The sequence below is a fragment of the Anticarsia gemmatalis genome, chromosome 29 (genome assembly GCF_050436995.1).
Source record: "Anticarsia gemmatalis isolate Benzon Research Colony breed Stoneville strain chromosome 29, ilAntGemm2 primary, whole genome shotgun sequence".
Taxonomy (NCBI): domain Eukaryota; kingdom Metazoa; phylum Arthropoda; class Insecta; order Lepidoptera; family Erebidae; genus Anticarsia; species Anticarsia gemmatalis.
The window spans coordinates 4765262-4791965 of record NC_134773.1 but is presented as its reverse complement, the minus strand read 5'-3'; the positions used below and the strand labels follow the sequence as shown (position 1 = coordinate 4791965).

The 26704-nt window shown below is 37.3% G+C and overlaps 1 protein-coding gene across 1 annotated transcript in view; it reads right to left on the bottom strand.

Annotated features, from left to right (window-relative positions):
* LOC142985333 (1-phosphatidylinositol 4,5-bisphosphate phosphodiesterase epsilon-1-like) overlaps positions 1 to 26704 on the bottom strand; it is a 137077-nt gene that overhangs the window by 83057 nt on the left and 27316 nt on the right. The window contains exon 2 of the mRNA XM_076133443.1: positions 25590 to 25622. The gene's annotated coding sequence lies outside the window, so the exon portion shown is untranslated. The remainder of the gene's footprint in view (positions 1 to 25589; positions 25623 to 26704) is intronic.

The following is a 26704-nucleotide window of genomic DNA, read 5'->3' as shown; positions in this document are numbered from 1 at the left end:
AATTTGCTTTCTTAATTTTTTTAAATGTTTTGTTGTTGAAGCTCTCTGAAGCGCAGTGGTGAAGGTCGCCACGCCGCTACCATTGCGTTGGGAGGTCGTGGGTTCGATTCCCACGACCTTCCGACGACACAATTACGCCTACATCTATGGGAAGAAGGCGTGATGAAAAGCCACCCTACTACCATAGTCCTTTATGACAACATGTATGTATGTGAATGAAGCAAGAGAAGTTTGTAAGGATCGTGCCAAGTGACGTTCTCTGGTCTCTGCCTATCCTGATTAAAAAAAGCGTGATTTTAAATATGTATGTTATATGTTTTTATATTCAGACACTTGAAAGCCTTGAAAGAAAATTTTAGGTATCATTTGTAGGTCCGACTCGGGATTCGAACCTGCTATACCTCAGTCGCATACGCTCCCGCCAAGATTACGGAAGCACAATATTTCATTTTTATAAGAAACGGCCAGTAAGAAACCTACTGTATTCTTAAAAAAAACCAGCCGAGACTGAATTGAACTCGCGCACAAAAGGTACCGTACCGATAAAAAACTGAAATAAATATTTTTGTTGCATAGAGCCCTTTAAATATTTATTATAATCTATTACTATATTTTTTGTTATAGCTGCATCAAACCATCATAATATTATAATGCTATCTAAAATGCGATTAAAATTAAAAGTTATATAATAAATTTTAACCATTAATGCCCCACTGTTGGGCAAGGATCTCCTCTCGTGTTGAGGGAGGGGTTAGGCCTTGAGTCCATCACGCTGGCCAAGTGCGTGTTAGGGATATTAAGTTACTAGCTGACCCGTGCGGCTCCGCTCGCGTGAATGATTTTTTTTTACTAATACAAAGCTTAATTATTCCTTAACAACAAAATATGCTTTTTTTCACGAAAAATATTCTCAAAATTATTTATATCTCATATATTATATATATAACTCGAGCTAAAGCATATCCGCCATTAAAACTGTTGCCATGACAACGGGATTTTGTTAATTCAATGTCATTATAATATTGATTATTCGCGACTTCGGTGGCGAAACCTGAATTTTCCCGGGAAATGCGTCATTTTCCCGGGGTAAAAAGTAGCCTATGTCCTTTCTCGGGTATCAAACTATCTCCATACCAAATTTCATGCAAATTGGTTCAGCAGTTTAGGCGTGATTGAGTAGCAGACAGACAGACAGACAGACAGACAGACAGACAGACAGAGTTACTTTCGCATTTATAATATTAGTATGGATTAAATTTGTGTACCCAACGTTTTGATTGCATTGCATCATCAATAATTGTCAACTAACTATCATAACGGTTCATGAGATACAGCCTGCTGACATACAGACAACTAAGTCTCAGCAATACGATCCCGTTTTTACTCTTTGCATACAGAACTCTAAAAGGTCCACTAAGAAACCCACTGCTTTCTTAAAAAAAGGAATATACTTATATTTTTTGTTAAAACGCCCTTGTATTGCTTCCATGACCCATAAATAAGAAAGTATTGTGTTTTATACCGCCGGCCCTATTCACCGCGATAAATCCTACTTTTTTAAGTGTTAAGGCCATTATACATAAGATTTTTGGGTTTTGAAATAGTCAGTAACACTGAGTAGAGTAATAAATACAGTATTTTTAACTCACATTCTGTTTTAAACGATCAATTGGGAAGGAATAAATGTATAAATGGAGAATGTTACTAGGTATGCCAAATCGCTTGAAATTTTGACTCAGTAAAGCCTGTACATGTACATGCAAACTAGTTTTTGTTTCAGTCAAAAATACCAACGGTAGTTTGAACGGTAGTTTTAAAAGAACTCACATACGGTTATCTGATCACAAACTAAGCAGAGCTTGTTCTGTAACTAGATAACTGATAAACATACTTATATACTTGTAAATATATACTTATATAGCTACATTAACAAGCTCAGAACAGATACTCGTGTTCATCACACAAATATTAGTCCCGGGTGTGATTGGAACCACACGCGGCGCTACGGTTATTGCGGCGAGGTGACCATGTTACTTAGCACACTGATCGCTTACCACACTGTGAGCGGTTGTGTGAGTTTATGTTTATGTTTATTAAAGACAACTCCCGAACTAAGAATTGCTCTTGTGTCGCGGGGACTTTTACAAACATACAAACAATTATTTGTGGATCGCACAAATAATTGTTCCGTGTGGGAATCGAACCCACGACATCCTGACGCAGTTCTCGTTTCGGTAAGTATCTTATGTGTTATCACCTTTACGTATTATATATTGCTCCTTTTGTATTTCGAAGGATTTTCATAACTTCACGCTTGTATATCATAAAGGTACTTAGCAGAAGTATTTAGTACAGACAGTGCTTTAGTAGTTGGACTTAGAAATATGAAGCATTTATTTAGAATAATTAACTTTTTCAAATTATAAACGTGAAATCCGACTGTCTAATTTCAGTTTAATTAGGAGAAAATGTAAGAAGATTTGTACATATTTTCATTCCCTATTTTATTTCCTTAGGGGCAAAATTGATCAAAATCCTTTCTTAACGGATGCTTACGTCATAACATCTACCTGCATGTCAAATGTCAGCTCGATCCGTCCAGTGGTTTGTGCTGTGCGTTGATAGATCACTATGTCAGTCAGTCTCCTTTGAGTTAAATATGTTTAGATAAATAAATGTGTTCTAAATTTAATCAAAACCTATTCAGTAGTTTTTGAGTTAAAGGGTAACAAATGAGCATATAACTTCTGCATTTATAATATCAGTAAGATAGTTCAGATTCTAGATGATCGCTACAAAGAAAGTTTACCTCATTTCAATATTGGAAGGTAAAATATGACCTACATTTTATGCAAAGATGCTACGAACTCGTAGGCGTCTACGGCGTAGACACTCTACGACGTTAAGCAGATTATCGTAGCAATAAATGTTAAAAGTAATATGCTTAATAGTTTAATCAAATTTAAGTCAAAATTAGCATTTTATTGTTGAAATTAAATTTTATTGTGTAATTAGGAATATTTATCTATATAAGTGTCTACTTAGAAGTATAAATATAAGTATGTTTATCAGTTTTTTGGTAACAGTACAAGCTCTGCTTAGTTTGGAATCAAATGACCGTGTGTGAGTTGTACAATGATATTTATTAATTAATATTAATTCATTATTTTCTTTTATGTAATTTAATTTATAGAAACCTTGTTTTATTTTTTTAACCTTGATTTTTAAACACTCTTTTAGGGTTAAACCAAACCTGTATAATAACCTTGTATAGAGTAGACAACCCTTATGAGAGAAACCCAGAGAGATATGTATTACAAAATATTTTTGTATTCTTTATGGTTGCTAGCTCTTCTCGTAAGGCTTTACCCCCTTTCCGAGCTAGTGGTAGATTCAGTAATTGTAACGACTATCATAAGTGTCAATATTTGTTTTGTGTAAATCATTTGATTGTGATTGGTGAACCTAGTGTCAAAGTAGTTGAAGTGTTTGTCTGAACTCATGTTATGTTAACAAGTTAGACTTGTAACGTGCTCGAAGCACGGAGACGCTCAGCTCAAATATCACTGCACGTACATCTATGTAATGTACAAGTTAACATACTGAGCGTTTACCACACGGTGAATGGAGCTATGAGCGAGAGAAATCGTGAAATTTAGAATTGATTTGAACTTTCATTATAATTGAAACATTAGCTTCAACTTCGAGAATTCCTAAAGATATTCAAGTATTAAGAGTTCGTTTCAATAGAATCGTATTTGCAAAGTTTTAAAGAACCTTCTCTTAGTTTAAGATAATGCAGCTTTCGATGAAATTTGTGAATAATACAAATTTTCAATTTCATTCATCGTTTAGTTAGTGGTGAATCTGGTGTCAAAGTAGTTGAAGTGTTTGTCTGAACTCATGTTATGTTAACAAGTTAGACTTGTAACGTGCTCGAAGCACGGAGACGCTCAGCTCAAATACCATTATGCGGACACCCATCTACAAGTTGTCCGCGCTAAGGTTGCTTAACCTTCTTGATTGTAATAGGATCGCAGATATACAATATGCAAAAATAATGCCTGGTTTTTGAAGCACATTTAGCGGTAGTTTATCTATTGAAAATGTTTTTTATATGAGATTAAACGCTATTGAATAGATAAATTACCGCTAAATGTACCTCAGAAACCGGGGGTAAGAGTGTTATAGATTATGAAAAAGTAACACCAAAATTGGTCCACCAAATCCAATTATTGAGGTAACTAACATGCAAAGAGATGATTTAAAAACCTTCTTCTATTAAAAGTCGGTTAAAAAACCAATATCAAAAGCAAAATATGGAAGAAATATTCGACAAACACTCCCGATATGTAATATATAGGGAATTAAGTGTCGACAATTGGTTTAAAGACGCCCGCCTCGGCTCTCAGAGCCAGCTAACATGGTAACACTGAGAGCAAATCTTATTACTCACTCAAACGGTTTTGTGAAAAAAATATCCTCCATTTTGTATATAAGAAGTTTTACCCCCGGTTTCTGAGGTACATTTAGCGGTAGTTTATCTATTCAATAGCGGTTAAACTCATATAAAAAAACGCTATCGAATAGATAAACTACCGTTAGATGTAACTCAGAAACCGGGGGTTAGTCTTACAACTTAGTAGATAGCAGGCATTTGAAGCGCCCATAGCCAGTTGTGCTCACCGGTCTGTAAGCTATCTGTGGGTTAAGCAAACCTTGGCGCGGTCTGTACTTAGATGGGCGACCGCATAGTGGTATTTGAACTGGGCGTCTCCGTGTTTAGGAGGGCACGTAAAGTCCCGGTTGTTGTCAATTAAGATAACAGTCATTAAGCCAAGTTAAAGGCTTTCATTAAGTTTGTATTTTTTATTGTACCAAGTCGCGTTCTTTGGTGGCCTACCCTTATGGGAAAAAGGCGTGATTTTATGCATGTTTGTACGTAAAAAAAACATCGTGATACAACCTTGCATGCCTGAGAGTTCTTTAACACATTTCATAAAGGCATGCAAAGTCCCCAACCCGCACTTGGCCAGCGTGGTGGACTCAAGGCCTATCCCCTCCCTCATTACGAGAGGAGACCCTTGCCCAGCAGTGGGACAGTCATGACTGAAATTTAATTTACTTATTTATCTATTTACAAGTATGTAAGTATGTGTTATCAGTTGTCTGGTAACATGCAAAGTCACTAACCCGCACTTGTTCAGCGTGGTGGACTCAAGGCCTAACCCCTCCCTCATTACGGGAGGAGACCCTTGCCCAGCAGTGGGACAGTCATGGGTTAAAAAGGTTAAAAAACTTGTCATTGTATATTTACTGTAACATTCAACCCCCTAAGGAAAGATATTTAAGGGTAAAAGGTACAAAAGTAACTTATATCAAACCATTGGGAAAACGTTTTTTTGTTAAGTAAATACAAGATTTTTGTTACACCGAAACGAATTCATACTTGTTAAATACTAAAGTCCACTTTTTTTTACTTTAAGAAGACAACTTTTGCCTTAAGAATTGCTCTTGTGTCGCGGGGACTATTACAAACATACAAACAACAGACACAAAACACAACCAGACACGAAACAATTATTTGAGGATCGCACAAATAATTGTGCCGTGTGGGAATCGAACCCACGACCTCCCGACGCAATGGTAGCGGCGTGGTGACCTTAATCACTGCGCCACGGAGGCAGTCAAAGTTTAGGTCAAGTTAAAATTTTATCTTTACACATTAACCACACAATTACTGAACCAATTATAAACTATAAATACTGAACCAATTCGGATGAATTTCTTAAAAGTAAAAAGGTTTATTGAAGTCCTATGAAAAATAAACCGATTTTAATCAAATTGTTGATTAAAATCAGTTTTTAGTTAAGAAGTAAAACGCAACCAATTTCAAGAGCTGTGTTAAACAACTGTCAAACATGTCATTGCTCACGATGTTTTCCTTCATCGTTATAACAACGTGATCATCTATACTTACTAATATTATAAAGCTGAAGAGTTTGTTTGTTTGAACGCGCTAATCTCAGGAACTACTGGTCCGATTTAAAAAAATCTTTCAGTGTTAGATAGCCCATTTATCGAGGAAGGCTATAGGCTATATAACATCACGCTACGGTCATTAGGAGCGGAGTAGCAAAGAAAAATGTTACAAAAACGGGGAAAATTTTGACCCATTCTCTTAGGTGACGCAAGCGAAGGTGCGCGGGTCAGCTAGTTATTTATAATACACAGATCACTTGGAACTAATTGTGTGTTGCAAATGCAGTACATAATGTAAATGTCATTTAGTAAGTAGATTAACTATTTTAAACAAGTTTCAAACGCAATTAAGGCTTAAGTGCTAACTTATAACTTAGTTATGACTTGGTATATTACGTACATATGTAGCGGCTCGCTACATACAGCGACATCTACTGGGACCAGCGCACAACCAACCACCACGCGCAGTGACTGACGTCACAAGTCCTAGATCGCGCTATCGAAGTTTGCACTGCAACTGACTATATATACAAGTTCACGACTACAACAGTCGGGCAGTAGGCCCACCAGGCATGATCACCTCGCCTGGTCGGAGGATCCTCCCTTTGTGTTGGAGGAACATGATCAACTCGTTCCTCCACACATACATACATAATATCACGGCTGTTATACCTCAAGGTGTAGATAGAGGTATATGAAATACACTCACGTTTCGCTATTAAAATCAAATCATTTATTTATTTAGGTCAAATGCTGACACTTATGATAGTCAATGATACAGAGAGTGAATTTACCGCCAGTTCGTAAGGTAGCGCCAATAAGAAGAGCTGCCAACAAACTCCTGGACACTCTTTTTAATCGCCAAATAGTTTTAACAATGTAATTATATCTATCTATACTAATATTATAAAGCTGAAGAGTTTGTTTGTTTGTTTGTTTGAACGCGCTAATCTCAGGAACTACTGGTCCGATTTTAATAATTCTTTCAATGTTAGACAGCCTATTTATCGAGGAAGGCTATAGGCTATATATATATAACATCACGCTACGACCATTAGGAGCGGAGTAGTAACGAAAAATGTTACAAAAACGGGGAAAATTTTGACCCATTCTCTTTTATGTGACGCAAGCGAAGTTGCCCGGGTCAGCTAGTCTGGTATAAATCATTGATGATGTAAGGAGCTGCTACCAACACCACCGAACACACCTTGATTTAATTGATGATTTGATAATAATGACAGTCGAAGTTTGGTAACGTGTCCGTTATGTAGCAATAGCCTCGCCCCCTTATTACATGGGACTAACATTGTTAATGGCGAAACGTGGGTGTATTTCATACACTTCTGCCTAACACCTGCCTGATAGGTGTGTTATTGATCTTCTTATCGTATGGTTAGTGGTCAACCTAGTGTCAAAGTTGTTCAAGCCGCCCAAAGATCGTAGCTAAACGACTGTTATCTTAATTGACAACAACCGGGACCGACTTTTTACATGCCCTCTGACGCACGGAGACGCAGAGTTCAAATACCACTATGCGGTCACCCATCTATGAAATGACCGCGCCGAGGTTTGCTTAACTCACAGATCGTTTAGCGACCGGTGAGCGCAACTGGCTACGGGCGCCTCAAATACCGCTAAATGTACCTCAGAAACCAGGGTAAGACAGACTTACGTTACGGTGTAATTGTAGCCAAAGATTAGAGGTGCGCCAAGTCTCGGGTTACCCAATAGCGGTAATCGTGTACGTTATCTGATAAGGCACTACTCTATAGTAGAGGTGGGAAAGCGTCGATAAAATGTATCGATATTTTTGTGTTATTTTTGTGACTGCAATAGGAGAGTTTGCGTACTTACATAATTTCATCCCCTATTTTATCCCGTTAGAGGTAGAATTGATCAAAATCCTTTCTTAGCGTGCATGTAAAATTGCAGCCCGATTTGCGAGACATAATTTACAGAAAACTCAGAATTTTTCAATATATTATATAGTTTCGGCGCAGCCTGCGACCACGGCGAGTGCAACCTGCGCCGAAACGTTAAGCATTTTAAGGTAAAATGCGTGTTTGCGTTAATTCCCGTATCCTATTGTATATTTAAAACTTCTGAGTTTTCTGTAAAGAATGTTTCAAAAATCGAGCTTAAAAAAAGTAAAATGCGTGTTCGCGTTAATTCCCGTATCCTATTATATACTAAAAATGCAACGCGAGAGTTCAAAAGTTAGATTTTTTTTTGTCCGAGTCGCAATTCGAACCCGGAACCTCTTGCCTCTTGCATACACTACCAACTGCCACAGAGGCAGTCTAGTCTATAGAAAGCCTGACCTAATAAACTTTACAGTTGATATATGACGACCAATATTGCTTCAGTGGCCGGTTAATCAATCAGGACGTATACTGACAAACGCTTCTAAATTATATGTGTAGGTTGAGACTGAGACTCTGTTCGTGTTGAAAGATTTTCAGGAGTAAAAATCGTATGTGTTAATAATAAATAAAATAAATTTAACCCATTAATGTCCCACTGCTGGGCCAGGGTCTCCCCCCGTAATGAAGGAGGGGTTAGGCCTTGAGTCCACAACGCTGGCCAAGTGCGGGTTGGGGACTTTGCATACCTTCAAGAACTGTTCTAAAGAACTCTCAGGCATGCAAGGTTGCATCACGATGTTTTCCTTCACCGCTGGATAAAGTAACATAACTTAGAAAAGTTGTTGGTGTGTTGCCTCGGGTTTGTACCTGCAACTATTGCGTAGTAATAATATTCTTAATCCTAAATTTTACAACCACCCGCGCTTTCTCCATACAAGGTTCTCTAGCTGTTGAACTATACATATACTTTATTTTGTGTCGAAAAACCTTTCCACCATTTACCCAACATCATATAAAACCTTAAAATAGAACCTTTGAAGCCTAAACTGTTTCAATTACAAGCCACTATCCAATCAGAGCACCGGCCGCCTTCCGGCCGGATATCCGGTACATCCGGCTAACGGATAACCGGATCCGGCTGTCGAGAAAACGTTTAACCTTGATTAATATTGACAGAGGTAAAATATGAGTGAAGTTAGCTGTATAAGTTTGTGTGTGAATATAGCAACAAGCGGTGAAACAAATACAAGAGACGTGGGTACCTATACAAATAATGAAAAAATAATTTATAATTATAAACTAGCTGTGCCGCGCGGTTTCTCTCATGTTCCTCTTTTATTGTATGGTTAGTGGTTAACCTAGTGTCAAAGTTGTTCAAGCCACCCGTAGGCCTTCGACGTGACTTTTATGTTGATTTTGGGTTAAATTAAATACATACAAGCATACATAATATTATGCTTTTTTCCCAAAGAAGTAGGCAAAGACCAAAGAACGTCACATGGTACGATCCTTACAAACATCCCTTGCTTCATTCACATACATACATGTTGTCATGACCGCCGGTTACGAACACCTGACCTTTTTACAAGACATCACCGATATGATCTGTGTATGTCTATCTAGGGCACCCCGGCGTTTGAAATTGTTAAATATCTTTCTTAAAACGTAGATATGTATGATCCCTAGCTATATACTTATGTCCTTGCTAAAGGATAAACGCTCAATATGTTAACGCGTACATTACATAGATGTACGTGCAGTGATATTTGAGCTGAGCGTCTCCGTGCTTCGAGCACGTTACAAGTCTAAGTTAACATAACATGAGTTCAGACAAACACTTCAACTACTTTGATACTAGGTTCACCATACGATAAATAAATATATATTATATACAGAAATATTTTGACATACTCCGGGTTACTTTTATAATATTATTATTTATTTTTTTTATTTATATTATTTTTTTTAAAGACAACTCCCGCACTAAGAATTGCTCTTGTGTCGCGGGGACTTTTACAAACATACAAACAACGGACACAAAGCACAACCAGACCCGAAACAATTATTTGTGGATCGCACAAATAATTTCTCCGTGTGGGAATCGAACCCACGACCTCCCGTTGCAGTGGTATCGGCGTAGCGACCTAAACCACTGCGCCATGGAGGCAGTCATAAGGGTCTATACTTTAAAGTGTTGTTATACGGGTTGGGTTAAACCCAAGGGTTTGTAATAGGTAAAGTAGAGAATTAAAACGAAAGGGTCGCGTTTTATTTAAATCTGTTTTAAAGATAAATGTGTTGAGTTATTTTGAGTGGGAATGTTTTTTCAACTTTCAGGTATGGAAGGTTACAACACGATGTTTTCTTTCACCGTTACAACAAGTGATTATTATTTATAATCCGTACAATTTTTTATAAAAACACAAGATACCTTGTAGGCAATCTTTTAATAATAAACAATAATATATAAAAGATATCTTATTGTTTATCAGCCTAGTATTTCTACCAACTATGTTGTAGTCAGCTCCCAGTCTCACCGGATGCAGCTGAATACCAGTATTGTACATGCAGCGACTGTCTATCGGACCTCCACGACACAGTTACCTGGGTTATAAAAGTTTTAATATAATTGACATTCTTACATACTTCTTAATTGTTAACTATATAAATTATGTTTAGAAATTAGAATTATAGTTATTATGATAAAGCCTCCACCCTGCACTTGGTCAGCGTGGTGGACTCAAGGCTTAACCCTTAAGTGTGAAACTCACATAAAAAAAACGCTATTGAATAGATAAACTACCGCTAAATGTACGTCCTGGTCCACTCTGGTGGACTCAAAGACCCCTCCCTCGTTCGGAAAGATTCCCTTGCCCAGCATTGGGCCAATTACGTGTTAATAAAAGTATGTATGCAAGTGAAAACATATGAGACAACTAGCACATAACTCGAAAAAGTTATTAGTATGATTCAAACCCACTACTTGCGTAGGAGAAGATTGACTTTTACTGCTTTTTCAGTATAAAGTACACCCACGTATCGCCATTTACAATGTTAGTTCCATGTAATTGTGGGTGAGTATATTGTTGTATAATGCTACGTTACCTAATTCCAAACTCATTGAGTTTTCAATAAAAAATTATTTATGGCATAAATTATATTATTAGTATTCATTCGTCTTTTTTGCAGCTAATGAAATTAAGATATAATAATTCTAAGTAATCAAATAATCAGTCTCAGTTATTAATGTAATTATCTGTAAGTACCTACCTACTAGAGGAGAGCATACTAATTATTTATTATCTGACTTGACGAAAATATTTCAAATACAAACACCGGATCCGGTGGACCGGATTGCAATCCCTACTTCTGACTACTGATAACGAGTGTCAAAGATCTTTTAAAATGACAGCCGGGACACACAGTTTAACGTGCCTTCCGAAACACGCTGGAATTCGATATGTATAATATGGTCCATCAATAACATTCATTCGTTTTATTTATTACTAGCGGCCGGTCGGCTTAGCTCAGTTTAAACGGTTATTTAACCAAAAAAAAAGGTTTACAACTTATACACATAAACCACCCTTCCTCTTGAATCATCCTATATATTAAAAAAGACGCATCAAAATCCGTTGCGTAGTTTCAAAGATGTAAGCATACATACATACAGACATAGAGACAGACGCGGGAAGCGACTTTGCTTCAAACTATGTAGAATATTCTATATTCATTCTCTCTACATACATTTTTAGGGTTCCATACCCAAAGGGTAAAACGGGACCCTATTACTAAGCCTCCGCTGTCTGTCTGTCTCCAGGCTGTATCTCATGAACCGTGATAGCTAGAAAGCTGAAATTTTCACAAATGATAATAATAAATAAATAATAAATATCATTGGACAACTCACACACGGTCAATTGATTCCAAACTAAGTAGAGCTTGTGCTGTAACCAAATAACTGATAAACATACTTATATACTTGTAAATACATACTTATATAGATACATTAACATCCAGGCTCAGAACAAATACTCGTGCTCATCACACAAAGATGATGTCTTTCCGTTGGCGCTATAATAACAAACACTAAAAATTTTATTACTAAGGGAGGTCCCTATACAATAAACGTATTGTTTTCGTATTTTTTTGGTACGGTACCCAGTAATATATCATTGCTGAAGGCTCTATATTAACAAAACAATTAATGTTATTTTTTAGCCCACGCTCTAGCCCACAGCTGTAGCCCATCAAATGGGACTACAAAGGGCTTATAGCCCCCGGCGGTACTTTGTACTTCAAGTAAGCGCGCGGCGATGACAGCCAAGCCTGTTTGTTTTGAAATGTATTTATGTATGTATGTATGTATGTATGTGTGGAATAATATAAGATTTTTAGTATGTTTTTTTGGTGTTGTATATAAATTATTGTGTGGGTTAAGATAGCAATTTAATAAAAATACTTTCTTGTTTTTATTGTGTGGTTCAGAATAAGCTCGGAGCAACCTTTGAGGCTGAATCGGCTTCCAGTCTCACCGGATGCAGCTGAATACCAGTATTGTACATGCAGCGACTGTCTATCGGACCTCCACAACACAGTTACCTGGGTTATAACACGATACTAAGTAACACTGTGCGTCAGACTTTCAAGCTTGCAATGACATCCACGACCCACAATTTTACATTCCTTCCGAAACACGGAGGAACTCGATATGTATAAGATGGTCACCCATCCACAGATCAACCTCGATATTCGTGGCTTAACCTCAGAGATCGATCAGCGCGGATGTTGTTAACTAAGCCACGAGCTCCTCTATGTAGTTACTGGTAATTACATAATGAAATAAACGTATTAATGAACAAGAACCTTTTCTTAAATGTTTAGTAATCACGCTCGTTGAATAGACCCTTATCATTACAATCAAAACAATGCCTTTTATAAACCCCTACACAATGAAAACGTCTAAATCAAATTGCGTGAGAATTTTGTAAAGTTACAATTATATTAACGTACTAGCTTCTGCATGCGACTTTGCCTAGGATTATTACTATTATCGTATAGTTAGTGGTCAACCTAGTGTCAAAGCTGTTCAAGCCGAGAGGCCTTTGACATGGCTTAACGACTGTCATCTTAGTAGACAACAATTGAAACCGACTTTTCACGTGCCCTCCGAAGCATGGAGACGCCCTGTTCAAATACCACAAAGCGGTCACCCATCTTTAGAATGACCGCGACAACCGTATTAAATGTGTGCTGCATTTCATCACAATGCATTATTTTTGCTTCAAAATGCTTATAGCTAGCTATAACTGCTCTTGAAATCCTATTATAAATAAGTTAAATATACATAAAATGAAAACGAGCCACGTTTGACCTAATTGTCCGTCACGATGACAATGAACCAAGTTATCTTTGAAATAATAATAAGTTGGAGCTCCCAAAAGACTAAAACTATGTCATACCAAGTTAAATTGGTATACAATCAAATTTAAATGTGTCAGACATTCAGTGCCGTACCTATCTATCGTATGGTTAGTGGTCTATATATAACTGCTTCTGTGGCGCGGTCGGTAGTATATGCGGCTGCCGTGCGAGAGGTCTCGGGTTCAAATCCTGGGTCGGGCCAAAACGTCTTTTCTAAGATTTTCTGTTAAGAATTTCTTAGAGATTGCCCGGAGTTGGGAAATTGAGGTCGAAGACCTCCGTGCCTCGGAGAGCACGTAAAGCCGTCGGTCCTGCGCCTGACCTCTCACTGGTCGTGTCGGCTATCCGTCCCACCAGACTATGAGAGTGATGGAATAGAGAGTGTACAGTGTGTGTGTGTGTATCTCGGCTAGGAGGACATTATGGTTAGTGGTCAACCTAGTGTCAAAGTTGTTCAAGCCTGAAGGCCTTTGACATGGCTTAACGACTGTTATCTTAATTGACAACAACCGGGACAGACTTTTTACATGTCCTCCGAAGCACGGAGACGCTCAGTTCAAATACCACTATGTGGTCACCCATCTTTAGAATGACTATTGATTTCTTAATAAGAAGAGCTCGTACTGTAACCAAATAACTGATTAACATACTTGTAAATACATACTTATATAGATACATTGACAAGCTCAGAACAGATACTCGTGCTCATCACACAAATATTAGTCCCGGGTGTGATTGGAACCACACGCGGCGCTACGGTTATTGCGACGAGGTGACCACTACAACCACACAGACAAACGTGCAGTAGCTCGATTCTCTACTACTATCGACTACCGACAACCGACCTGTAATCGAGAAATTTTGTATGAAAATCTGATCAGCGCCTCTGACGGGTGTCGTAAGAAATATTTTGGCAGTACATTCTAAATGTCAAAATTTCGATAGCTAGCCGGTTGTCGGTTGTCGATAGTGGTAGAGAATCGAGGTTCAGTTAGTTAAACAGAACTCTATCGTAATCTCTACATTACTCTATGTGCCTGTTATCAGTGATAACGTGAATCAACGTTAATCCTTCACTAAAATATTTGTGCTTTATCATATTGGGCACTTATCGGTCCATTGTCATCTATACTAATATTATAAAGCTGAAGAGTTTGTTTGTTTGTTTGAATGTTTGTTCGAACGCGCTAAACTCAAGAACTTCTGGTCCGATTTTAAAAATTATTTCAGTGTTAGATAGCCCATTTATCGAGGAAGGCTATAGGCTATATATAATCACGCTACGACTAATAGGAGCAGAGTACCAATAAAAAATGTTACAAAAACGGGGGAAAATTTCACCCATTCTCTTTTCTGTGACGCAAGCGAAGTTGCGCGGGTCAGCTAGTATGAAATAAAAAATAACAGAATGTTATTGTTCATAGCCAGTTGCGCTCACCGGTCGATAAACGATCTTTATGTTAAGCAACGCCTACCGTGATTTATATTTTGCTAGGTGGCCACTTATTTGACTGCCTACGTAGCGCAGTGGTTAAGGTTGCCCCACAGCTACCACTGTGTCGGGAGGTCGTGGGTTGGATTCCCACACGGGACACAGGACAAGTATCTGTGCGATCCACAAATAGATTTTTCGGGTCTGGTTGTACTTTGTGTCCGTTGTTTGTATGTTTTTAAAAGTCCCCGCGACACAAGAGCAATTCGTAGTGCGGGAGTTGTTGTCTTAAAAAAAATACTTTGTTGTTTTGACATGAGCGTGCTTCGAAGGGCACGTTAAAAGTCGGTCCCGATTGTTGTCAATTAAGAATAATTAAGATAAGTTAATAAACATGACAAATGCCTTTCGGCAGGCTTAAATAACTTTGACACTAGGTTAACCACTAACCATACGATTCTTCACGATGTTTTCCTTCATCGTTATAACAAGTGATCATTATTTCAAACATCACTTGGAAAAGTCATTGGTGTGTTGGTCGATCACTTGCGTGGGATGTGAATGATTGCGCTGACGACAGCTGACCTATAGTATTTTCGTTTGTTATCGAATAAGTGATTAATATATGATTTCACAACGTTACGAAATAATAAGTTCATAGCATAAAGTATACATACAATTACGCCTTCATCCCATAGGGGAAGGCTGAGCAGAAAATGTCACTTGGTACGATCCTTACAATCTTTCACAACCGTAATGTTATTAAAATGAAAATCAAATCATTAATTAATTTAGGTCAAATATTGACACTTATGATAGTCGTTACAATTACTGAATCTACCACTAGCTCGGAAAGTGTACAGCCTTATGAGAAGAAAACTCACACATACACTTTTCAATCGCCAAAAGATTTACAATGTGGTTGATACAATAATTGATCATGCGAGGAGCTGCCAACAATCAGCGATATAGACTAAATGCCAAATATGTGGTAAAAAAATTAACGTCAAAGATTTACCCTCTTATTCATAAACACACTATAATCCTATTTTAGTTAAAACATTACTATTATATGTTTTCTCTTTTTCATTTCGCTAAGAAGTGAAAGAAACAAAACTCTTTCTAAGCCTTTCATAATTTATATTTTTATGAATAAGAGGGATAATGTCCAATCGTTATATTTATTTTCAAATTTAACCATTTTTATAAAGCTTTTCTTTAAAATACAGCAAATTTAAGCATGTGTTTTAAAATCGCTGACTAGACGAACACTCGCGACTTCACTCAACAAAGATGTGATGATAAAACCTGCTCATTTTGGCTTACGTCCAATATTTTGATAAAATATTGTGGAAATATTATGTTATATTGCTTTTTCCCGAGATTTTGGCACACTGGTTAACGTGGTCACCTCGCTGCAACAATAATGCCGCGTGTGGTTCCAATCACACCCGGGACTAATATTTGTGAGATGAGCACGAGTATCTGTTCTGAGCTTGTTAATGTATTACATAAGTATGTATTTACAAGAATATAAGTATGTGTTATCAGTTGTTTGGTTACAGTATAAGCTCTGCTAAGTTTGTGATCGAATGACAGTGTGTGAGTTGTCCGATGATTTTTATTTATTTTACTTGATCCGGTTAAAAATACTTCCCGGGATAAAAGTATCCTATGTGTTAATCCAGGTTATAAACTATCTATGTCCTATATTTCTAATACCAGTTTTTGCGTCAAAGAATAACAAACAAACAAACATACATACATACATCCATACTTATAAACTCTCAGTTTTCAATCTATCTATCAGCCAAAATTTCATTCAAATTATTTCAGTACTTTATGCATAACAGACAGAATCGCTTTTGCAGTTATTTATAATATTAATAAAGATTTATTACATAAAAATAATTTTAAGCTCCATTTCCAATAAAAAAAGATCTTTAATGATTACTCTAAAGATGATTTCCGGGTCCCCCAGCGCCGACTGTTTCCGGTCGCCACCGGAAGTAGGGGGAAGGAGGGGGAGGTCTAGATGTTACTAATGATCTGTGAAAATGTGAAATATCAATTTTTATAATTTATTTTTTACGGAACAATTTTCTTTTTGTGTATATCACTATAATATAAAGCAAAGTCGCTTCCCACGTCCGTCTGTATATCTGTATGTATGTATGCTTACATCTTTAAAACTATGCAACGGATTTTGATGCAGTTTTTTTTAATAAATAGATAGAGTGATTCAAGAGGAAGGTTTATATGTATAATAATACGCTTAATATATTAGAGAATTACTGATTGTATCACGATCTCTAATGCGAAAGAAATAAACTCATTTTTTGCGCTTACATTACAAACGCACACCTGAAACTACTGAGCGTAGAAACTTGAAATTTGGTATGAAGGTTCCTTAGTAAGTGTAGAGGAGCACTATAAAGAAGATTTTTTGATATTCCACCCCGCATGGTGAGTAATTCCACGCGAGCAAAGTCGTGGGTTGAGCTAGTCTAACATAAATAAAATATATATTTTTTTTATTTTAAATTGTGTATCTGTGAAGATTAAAAAGATTTATCTATTTGAATAAATTTTGACAGATTGATAGACTATAATCTTGAAAGACTTCATAGTCAAACAAACATACAGACATGCATACAATTGCGTCTTGTTCCCATAAGGGGAAAATCAGGCAGTTCTGAATCTTTTTTTTTAATAACCCTTTTCAAAAAGAGGACCTAAAAGGAGATGGCGGGATGACCTATACGCATTCGATAGGGGCTGGTCGAATCTTGCCGCCGATACGGGGATTTGGAAGGGAAGGGGGGAGGCCTTTGCCCAGCAGTGGGACACTCAAACAGGCTAAGGAAAAGAAACCATTTCTGTCACATTGCAGGGCAAGTATCTCCTCCCAAACGAGGGGGAGGGGGTCTGAATCATAGTCAAATATTTTCAATACAAAATATAAACACAGGCGAAACCACGAGTATAACCAAGTACATACAATTTTAAGTCCCTTAAGATTTAAACTGCGTCAAACAGTTCGAATGACATCATTGTAACACAATTATTCATGACAAAGCCTATTTATGTTTTATTCCTAAAGGAATAAATGTATTTAATAAATGAAATTTTCAGCAATTTAACTGAAAAAACTTCAGTCAAAAGTCACAGTCTAAATTATACAATGATATTTACATTGTACAACTTAGACTGTGACTTTTGACTACCTCTGTGGTGCAGTTTAGATCGCCACGCCGCTATCATTGCCTCAGGAAGTCGGGATTCGATTCCCGAAACAATTATTTGTGCGATCCACAAATAATTGTTTCGCGTCTGGTTGTACTTACTGGTTGTATGTTTGGAAAAGTCCCCGCGACACATGAACAATTCTATTCTATCGGACCTCCACAACACAGTTACCTGGGTTATAACACGATACTAAGTAACACTGCTTGTCAGACTTTCAAGCTTCTGACTACTGTTAACGACTATCAAAAATCTTTGAAAAATGATATCGGTGACCCACAATTTAACGTGCCTTCTGAGAAACTCGATATGTATAAGATGGTCACCCATCCACAGCACAACCTCGACAAGCGTAGCTTAACCTCAGATCGATCCGCGCGTTTGTTGTGTATAAATGTCATAATTTAAAGTACTTATTGAAATATACTTGTAGTAATATGATAGAGAGTGTTTTAACAGTCGCATTGCGTGTTCCACGACCATTATATAGACCATATAATTCAGATCTTTATCGTAAAACATTTAATCTATATTATAACTGTACTATAGGACCCGGTAGACATTTTTTACCTGAACTTTATAAACATACATACATAACTAGAGGCTGCCCGCGACTTCGTCCGCGTGGAAACCCTTCCCGTGTAAATCCCGATCCTTCGGGAACTGCGGGATAAAAAGTAGCCTATGTGTTATTCTGGGTCTTCAGCTACCTATATACCAAAGTAGCTGACCTGCGCAACTTCACTTCCGTCACATAAGAGAATGGGTCAAAATTTTCCCGGTTTTGTTTTGTTACATTTTTTACTGATACTCTGCTCCTATTGGTCGTAGCGTGATGATATATATATAGCCTTAAGCCTTCCTTGATAAATGGGCTATCCAACAGTAAAATATTTTTTCAATTCGAAACAGTAGTTACTGAGATTAGCGCGTTCAAACATACAAACAAACAAACAAACTCTTCAGCTTTATAATATTAGTATAGTTAACTAACTTATATTTTAAACTCTATAACCAATTTGCCTGACACGAGATTCGAACTTGAGACCACGATTACCCTACACTTCTCCCCAAGCAATACTAATAAGAAAAATAAAAAATACCTTCACCAATTGATTAGAAAAAACTAATTGAAATCCTATTCAGGCAATAACAATAGGCTATCTTGGCAACAAGAGAGTTCATCACAATATCTAGATAGAAACAGGAATTGTAAAGCCTTTTTTCAGCCTGAAAATGAATGGGGAAAAGGTCATGATGTGTTGTTTTCAGAAATACTCTGCACTCATAACTAGATGCGCTCACTGGTTTACAAACTGTGGGTTAAGTAATGCTTGACGCGGTTTTTTTATAGATGGGTGACCAAGTTCAGGTAATTTTGTAAGATATGTAAAATGTTCCGGTTGTTGTCAATTAAGATAACAGTCGTTAAGTCACGGCAAAGGCCTTTGGGCGGCTTGACCAACTTTGACACTAGGTTGACCACTAACCATAGATAGTAGTATAAACTTGCTTTTTAGGTCTATAGTATGGCTTTCTCTTGAGCAGTTTTTGGGTCACTTATAGTCAGTACCGTTCACCAATCAGTAAACGCTCAGTATGTTAACGCGTACATTACATAGATGTACGTGCAGTGATATTTGAGCTGAGCGTCTCCGTGCTTCGAGCACGTTACAAGTCTAACTTGTTAACATAACATGAGTTCAGACAAACACTTCAACTATTTTTACACTAGGCCACTAACTATATGATAAATACTTGTTCACTGTATTTGTTCACTGTGGTCTTAACTAAAAGTATTAATACAAAACTTACCGTTGATTCGCAAAGTTATGCTTCAATACAAACTATTCTTACATTATTTCAACACTTTTGTTCTGATTCAAAGGAATTTTGTAGTTTCATTCTGTTATGTGTTCGAACTAAGACATAGTTTTCAAATAAAATCTCGGGTGTATGAGAGTTTTTTTGTAGCACATGCCTATTATAGAAGTTGTAGACAGGGGTGTAGCAAATATAAATCTAAATAAATATATATAACTCAAAGGTGACTGACTGACATAGTGATCTATCAACGCACAGCACAAACCACTGGACGGATCGAGCTGACATTTGGCATGCAGGTACATGTTATGATGTAGACATTCCCTAAAAAGATTTTGATACATTCTACCTCCAAGGAGATAAAATAGGGGATGAAAGTCTGTATAAATCTTCTTACGTTTTCGACTAATTGAACTAAAATTCAACTTTTACTTTTAATTACGAGAAACCTTTTCACGGGAACGAAGTCGCAGGTGGAAGCCAGTTCTTCTTTTTCTTTTATAAAAGACAAATCACGCACTAAGAATTGCTCTTGTGTCGCGGGGACTTATACAAACATACAAACAACGGACACAAAGTACAACCAGACCCGAAACATATGTATATATGTAAATGCACAAATAATTGCTCCTTTTAGGAATCGAACCCACGACCCCCCGACGCAATGGTAGCGGCGTGGCGACCTTAACTACTACACCACGGAGACAGTCATCTATACTTACTAATATTATAAAGCTGAAGAGTTTGTTTGTTTGTTTGAACGCGCTAATCTCAGGAACTACTGGTCTGATTTGAAAAATTATTTCAGTGTTAGATAGTCCATTTATCGAGAAAGGCTATAGACTATATATCATCACGCTGCGACTAATAAGAGCACCAGTAGAAAATATTACAAAAACGGGGAAAATTTTGACCCATTCTCTCATATGTGACGCAAGCGAAGTTGCGCGAGTGCTAGTATCCTTATAAAGCTGTATCTACATGTACACTCCACTTAGTTTCAATACAAGGAAATTGTATTACCTCGTGATGCATAGAGCCTTAATAAGCTATATTGACGGTAGATGGAGGCACCTTAACGAATTTATAGAAGCATTGTGGCTTGATCGGTATATATACGCTTATATATAGCATATAACCTTTTAGTTAAATTAAATACGTTAAGGGCATTAATGAGCTATATTTATAACTAACTTTTGTCGAATTCGTACGCGTGGTTTGTGACTTAGGACAAAATTTTCATACAAATTTTCATGCTCTATTTTATCCCCTTGGTGGTAGAATTGATCAAAATCCTTTCTTAGCGGATGTCTACGTCATAACATGTACCTGCATGTCAAATGTCAGCTCGATCCGTCCAGTGGTTTGTGCTGTGCGTTGATAGATCACTATGTCAGTCAGTCACCTTTGACTTATATAATATTTAGCTACACTCATATCCTCGAAATATCATTAGTGTTTGGCTACGGGTACAAACATAACCTATGTTTATCAAAAATCATCCCTACAGAAATTGAAATAGGGTTTTGAAAGCTGCACTATCAAAAAAAAAATAGAAAAAAATAACCTCATTTTTTGGAATCGGTAAAGTACGTGACGTTCCCAATACACGGAAGCTTATAAATTGATTAGTATTGAAACCAAACATTGGTCATGTGGCCACAAATAGGACAGGCTGTAATTAGGTTAGTGGGACTATAAAATGGTACTACGAGGTTATTAGTATAATTACGAGAGATAGCTTAAAAAAATCAATATTTAGTACGCGCTGTATAACTTTGTGTGTGAAAATATTAGGTCGGGGAAAAGTATTTTCGCATTATATTTAGTATGTATGAACTTGTAATAAAATCTCTTTGGCTTCAAGAATCACAAATGAGTACACGGTTCATTAGGTTTCTTTCAGTGAGCTCGTGAGGTACCCAAATATCGAGCTTTTTTTGTGTAGAGAAAAGATTTTATTACAAGTTCATACATACTATAATGCGAAAATACTTTTTCCCCGACCTAATATCTATCTATCTATCGTATGGTTAGTGGTCAACCTAGTGTCAAAGTTGTTCAAGCCTAGCCTTTGACATGGCTTAACGACTGTTATCTTGATTGACAACCACCGGGACCGACCTTTTACGTGTCCTCCGAAGCACGGAGACGCTCAGTTCAAATACCACTATGCGGTCGCCTATCTATGGAACGACCGCGCCAAGATTTGCTTAACGGAGACACGTTCAAATACCACTATGCGGTCACCCATCTATGACATGACCGCGCCAAAGGTTGCTTAATCTACAGATCGTTTATCGGTGAGCGCAACTGGCTATGGGTGCCTCAAGTTCAAATCAAGGTTCCTCATACCCTTTTTAGATTTCAAAATACCCACATATTCCCATAAAAAGTAATTTAAGTAGAAAAACTCGACGCCCTTCGATCAAGGGAAAGTTTAACAAAGTTAAGGCGCTCATTTCCCCCCCTATTTGAGGAGGGGCGTATTGATTGACGTTTTCATTTAAGGACGTAAACAAAGGCTGTTTGCTACATCGCGCATCGGTTTGTGAAGTGAAATGACTATTGTATTATTGTGAAGGTTTCAGGGGTGTAAGTGGGGCTAGTGATATACCCCAGTTTCACCCCAGTTCGGGTTATGGGCAAACATTTACTTAAAAATCAAGGTAGCTATCAAGGCTAATGAGAAGAGCTGTCAACAAACTCCTGGATACTCTTTATGCTCACCGGCGCAACCTTTGGCGCGGTCATTCTAAAGATGGGTAACCGTAGAGTGGTTTTTGAACCGGGTTTTTGAATGCTTCGGAGGGCACGTAAAAAGTCGGTCGCTAAGCCACGTCAATGGCCTTCGGGCGGCTTGAACAACTTTGACACTAGGTTGACTACTAATCATACGATAGATAGATAGATAGATTGTGAAGCGTTCAGGGGTGAAATGGAGCAAGTGATTTACCCCAGTTTCACCCCAGTTCGGGTTATTGGCAAACAATTTACAATGAATACTTAAAAATCATGTATCTATACTAATATTATAAAGCTGAAGAGTTTGTTTGTTTGGACGTGTTAATCTCAGGAATTAGTGGTCCGATTTGAAAAATTATTTCAGTGTTAGATAGCCCATTTATCGAGGAAGCTATAGGTTATATATCATCACGCTGCGACTAATAGCAGCACCAGTAAAAAATGTTACAAAAACGGGGAAAACTATGACCCACTCACTCTTATGTGACGTAAGGGAAGTTACGCGGGTCAGCTAGTTCGAAATAACTTGCTCTAACGGTGAAGGAAAACGTCGTGATGCAACCTTGCATGCCTAAAAGTTCTAACTTGGAGAAATGCTAAGTCCCCAACCTGCACTTGGTCAGCGTGGTGGAATCAAGGCCTAACGTCTCCCTCATTACGGGAGGAGACCCTTGCCTAACAGAGGGACGGTAATAGGTTAAAAAAATTCATTGTTTATGCAAAAAATTGTATCAAACCCAGGCAAAGCCACGGGCGCAGTTAGTACATAAAATAAACTCCGTATGCGTCATAGTATATTCCCCATAGGATTTCATTGCTATATAAAAGTTTTAATTGAAAAAAGCTATAAAAGGCTTCCAGGAAAACCTGTTAATATACTTTTAACCCATGAGTGGAAAACTACACAACTTTATCGTATGGTTAGTGGTCAACCGAAGGAGCTGAGTAACAACAGCCGGAACGATCTTTCAGGTTAAGCTCTGCAAGCCGAGGTTAGTCAGAGGATGGGTGACCATATTATAGAGAGCGAGTTCCTCCGTGTTTCGGATGGCGGAGCGTTTGTGGGCTGTCATTTTCAAAGATCTCTGACGGTCGTTATCAGTAGTCAAGCTTGAATCAAAATCAAATCATTTATTAATTTAGGTCAAATGCTGACACTTATGATAGTCAATGATACAGAGAGTGAATTTACCGCCAGTTCGGAAGGTAGAACAGTTGTAGTATCCAACATATTTTTATGATAATGGTTAGTGGTGAACCTAGTATCAAAGTAGTTGAAGTGTTTGTCTGAACTCATGTTATGTTAACAAGTTAGACTTGTAACGTGCTCAAAGCACGGAGACGCTCAGCTCAAATATCGCTGCACGTACATCTATGTAATGTACGCGTTAACATACTGAGCGTTTACCACACGGTGAAATGCTTTGTACATCATAAAATAGGTGTAATCTTATCATGAATATTGATTATTCGACTGCATATATAACAAGTCGCAAATCACTTGTAAAATATCCTATGGCTTTTGTTTTGACTTGGTTATCGTACTCATCATCATCAGCCTTTCTTCCAACTATGTTGTAGTCAGCTTCCAGTCTCACCAGATGCAGCTGAATACCAGTATTGTACATGCAGCGACTGTCTATCGGACCTCCACAACACAGTTACCTGGGTTATAACACGATACTAAGTAAGACTAATTATCAGACTTTCAAGCTTCTGACTACTGTTAACGACTGACAAAGATCTTATAAAATGACAGTCGGGTCCCACAATTTAACGTGCCTTCCGAAACACTAGGGAACTCGATATGTGTAAAATGGTCACCCATCCACAAATCAACCTCGGCAAGCGTAGCTTAACCTCAGAGATCGATCCGCGCGGCTATTGTTAACTAAGCCACGAGCTCCACTGAGCCAAATGTTTCAAATTTAAACAAGTACATTTTGCAATACAAAGATGTTTAAATGTTCGTCTGTGTGTGAGGCGTTTTCTCGAAAACGTTTAATTATGTATGAAGGGTGTTTGTTCACGGCCCCTCAATGTCTTTGTAGGTAAAGAGCTTGACACTTTCAAAATAAAATATTTCCAAACGCAAACTATTTACATTGTGAAATATTAATGTTTTTAAACTCTCGCGACTAGTACACATAATATTATAATGCAACGGGTCTTATACGTAAAGACGTCGTTAGTGTTGTGTGTCGAAGTACCGACAATTCCGAACAATGTACACTAAGTGAAAACCAAGTGAGGGTAGGCATCGAAACTCGCGCCGCAAGAAGACGACGCTTAGCAGCCACATCAGTCAGCTCGTGACCACGGTCGTTGTAATGCGATCGAAACGTCGGGCAGCAAATAAGGTATCCTAACCTTTAAATTTTCAATTGTGAAATATTATTTCTTCTTTGCCTACTAATAAAATTAATAAATTGAACCCGTTAATGTCCTAGGCAAGGGTCACCTCCCGTAATGAGGGAGGGGTCAGGCCTTGAGTCCACCGCGCTGGCCAAGCGCGGGTTGGGGACTTTGCATGCCTTCAATAAATGTATTAAACAAATTTTAGGCATGCAAGGTTTCTTCACGATGTTTCCCTACACCGTTGGAGCATGTGATAATTATTTGCCTACTGATAATATTTCAAAAATATAATAATTCAAACATATAGGAGAGAGGACAAATCAAATAAAATTCAGATAAAATAGAGTCATGATAATAATATAATACGAAATAGCTAAACGGGTCATAAACGCGATGTGGATTTCTATAATTTCACTAGCGGACCCTACAGACGTTGTCCTGTCTACACGTCAAAAAAACATTGTTCAGCGGACAAAATTGTGAATCTAAACCATTCTCAGATTCTCTTGAACACACACAAAATATTTCATCAAAATCGGTCCAGTCGTTTAAGAGAAGTTCAGTGACATACACACTTACAGAATAATTATATATATTATAAAGATACTCATTCATACATATTCTTAAACTTGTTTGCGAGTATTAAGTTCCTACACTTTTAAATTAACTTAAATATAATTGATCAAAAAATAAAGGTTAAAAATTTCACTCACCAATTTTAAAGTTTTGTTGTCAATCCACAAATTCTGTAACAAAAGAAATGTTTTATTAGTATTTTGCTGAATAATACATTGTTTTATCACGAGGTTTTCCTTCACCGTTGTTACAAGTGATAATTATTTCTAATACACACATCACTTGAAAAAGTCATTGGTGTGTTGCCTCGGGTTTGAACCTGCAATTGCGTGGAAATTATATGGTGCTAAATTAAACCAATCGGCTATCACTGCTTTCCTATTTTTTTTCATGTTCAATTCATTTAATGCTAAAATAATACAATCTCTACTATAATAATTAAAACTATACATTAAACTTAAATAATAATGTTATATGTACAAACGAAAAAAATAAATGAATTATCAAAATAATAAATATATTATTATCTATACTAATATAATAAAGCTGAAGAGTTTGTTTGTTTGTTTGATTGTTTGTTTGTTTGTTTGTTTGTTTGTATGTTTGAACGCGCTAATCTCAGGAACTACTGGTCCGATTTGAAAAATTCTTTTTGTTGTTGTTGTGTTGTGTTTGTTGTTGTTGTGTTTTAGCCCATTTATCGAGGAAGGCTATAGGCTATATAACATCACGCTACGGTCATTAGGCGCGGAGTAGCAACGAAAAATGTTACAAAAACGGGGAAAATTTTGACCCATTCTCTTAGGTGACGCAAGCGAAGTTGCGCGGGTCAGCTAGTTAAATATATAACTGTCTCTTAGACTAAACGTATTCAATTCAAAATCAACAATCGTAAGAGAAATTTAGAAATGCCACATTTGGACATAAAAAAGAGAGAATATTCATATTTTTTCAAAATATATTTTATTTTGCCCGCGTCTTATTCTCCGTGGAAATATTTCCAAGATCTTCTATTTGTTTTTATTGTTTGTTTGTTTGAACGCGCTAATCTCGGGAACTACTGGTCCGATTTGAAAAATTCTTTCAGTGTTAGATAGCCCATTTATTGAGGAAGGCTATAGGCTATATATCATCACGCTACGATCAATAGGAGCAGAGTAACAGTGAAAAATGTTACAAAAACGGGGAAAATTATGATTATCTTAAGTGACGCAAGCGAAGTTGCGCGGGTCAGCTAGTACATTATATAAGT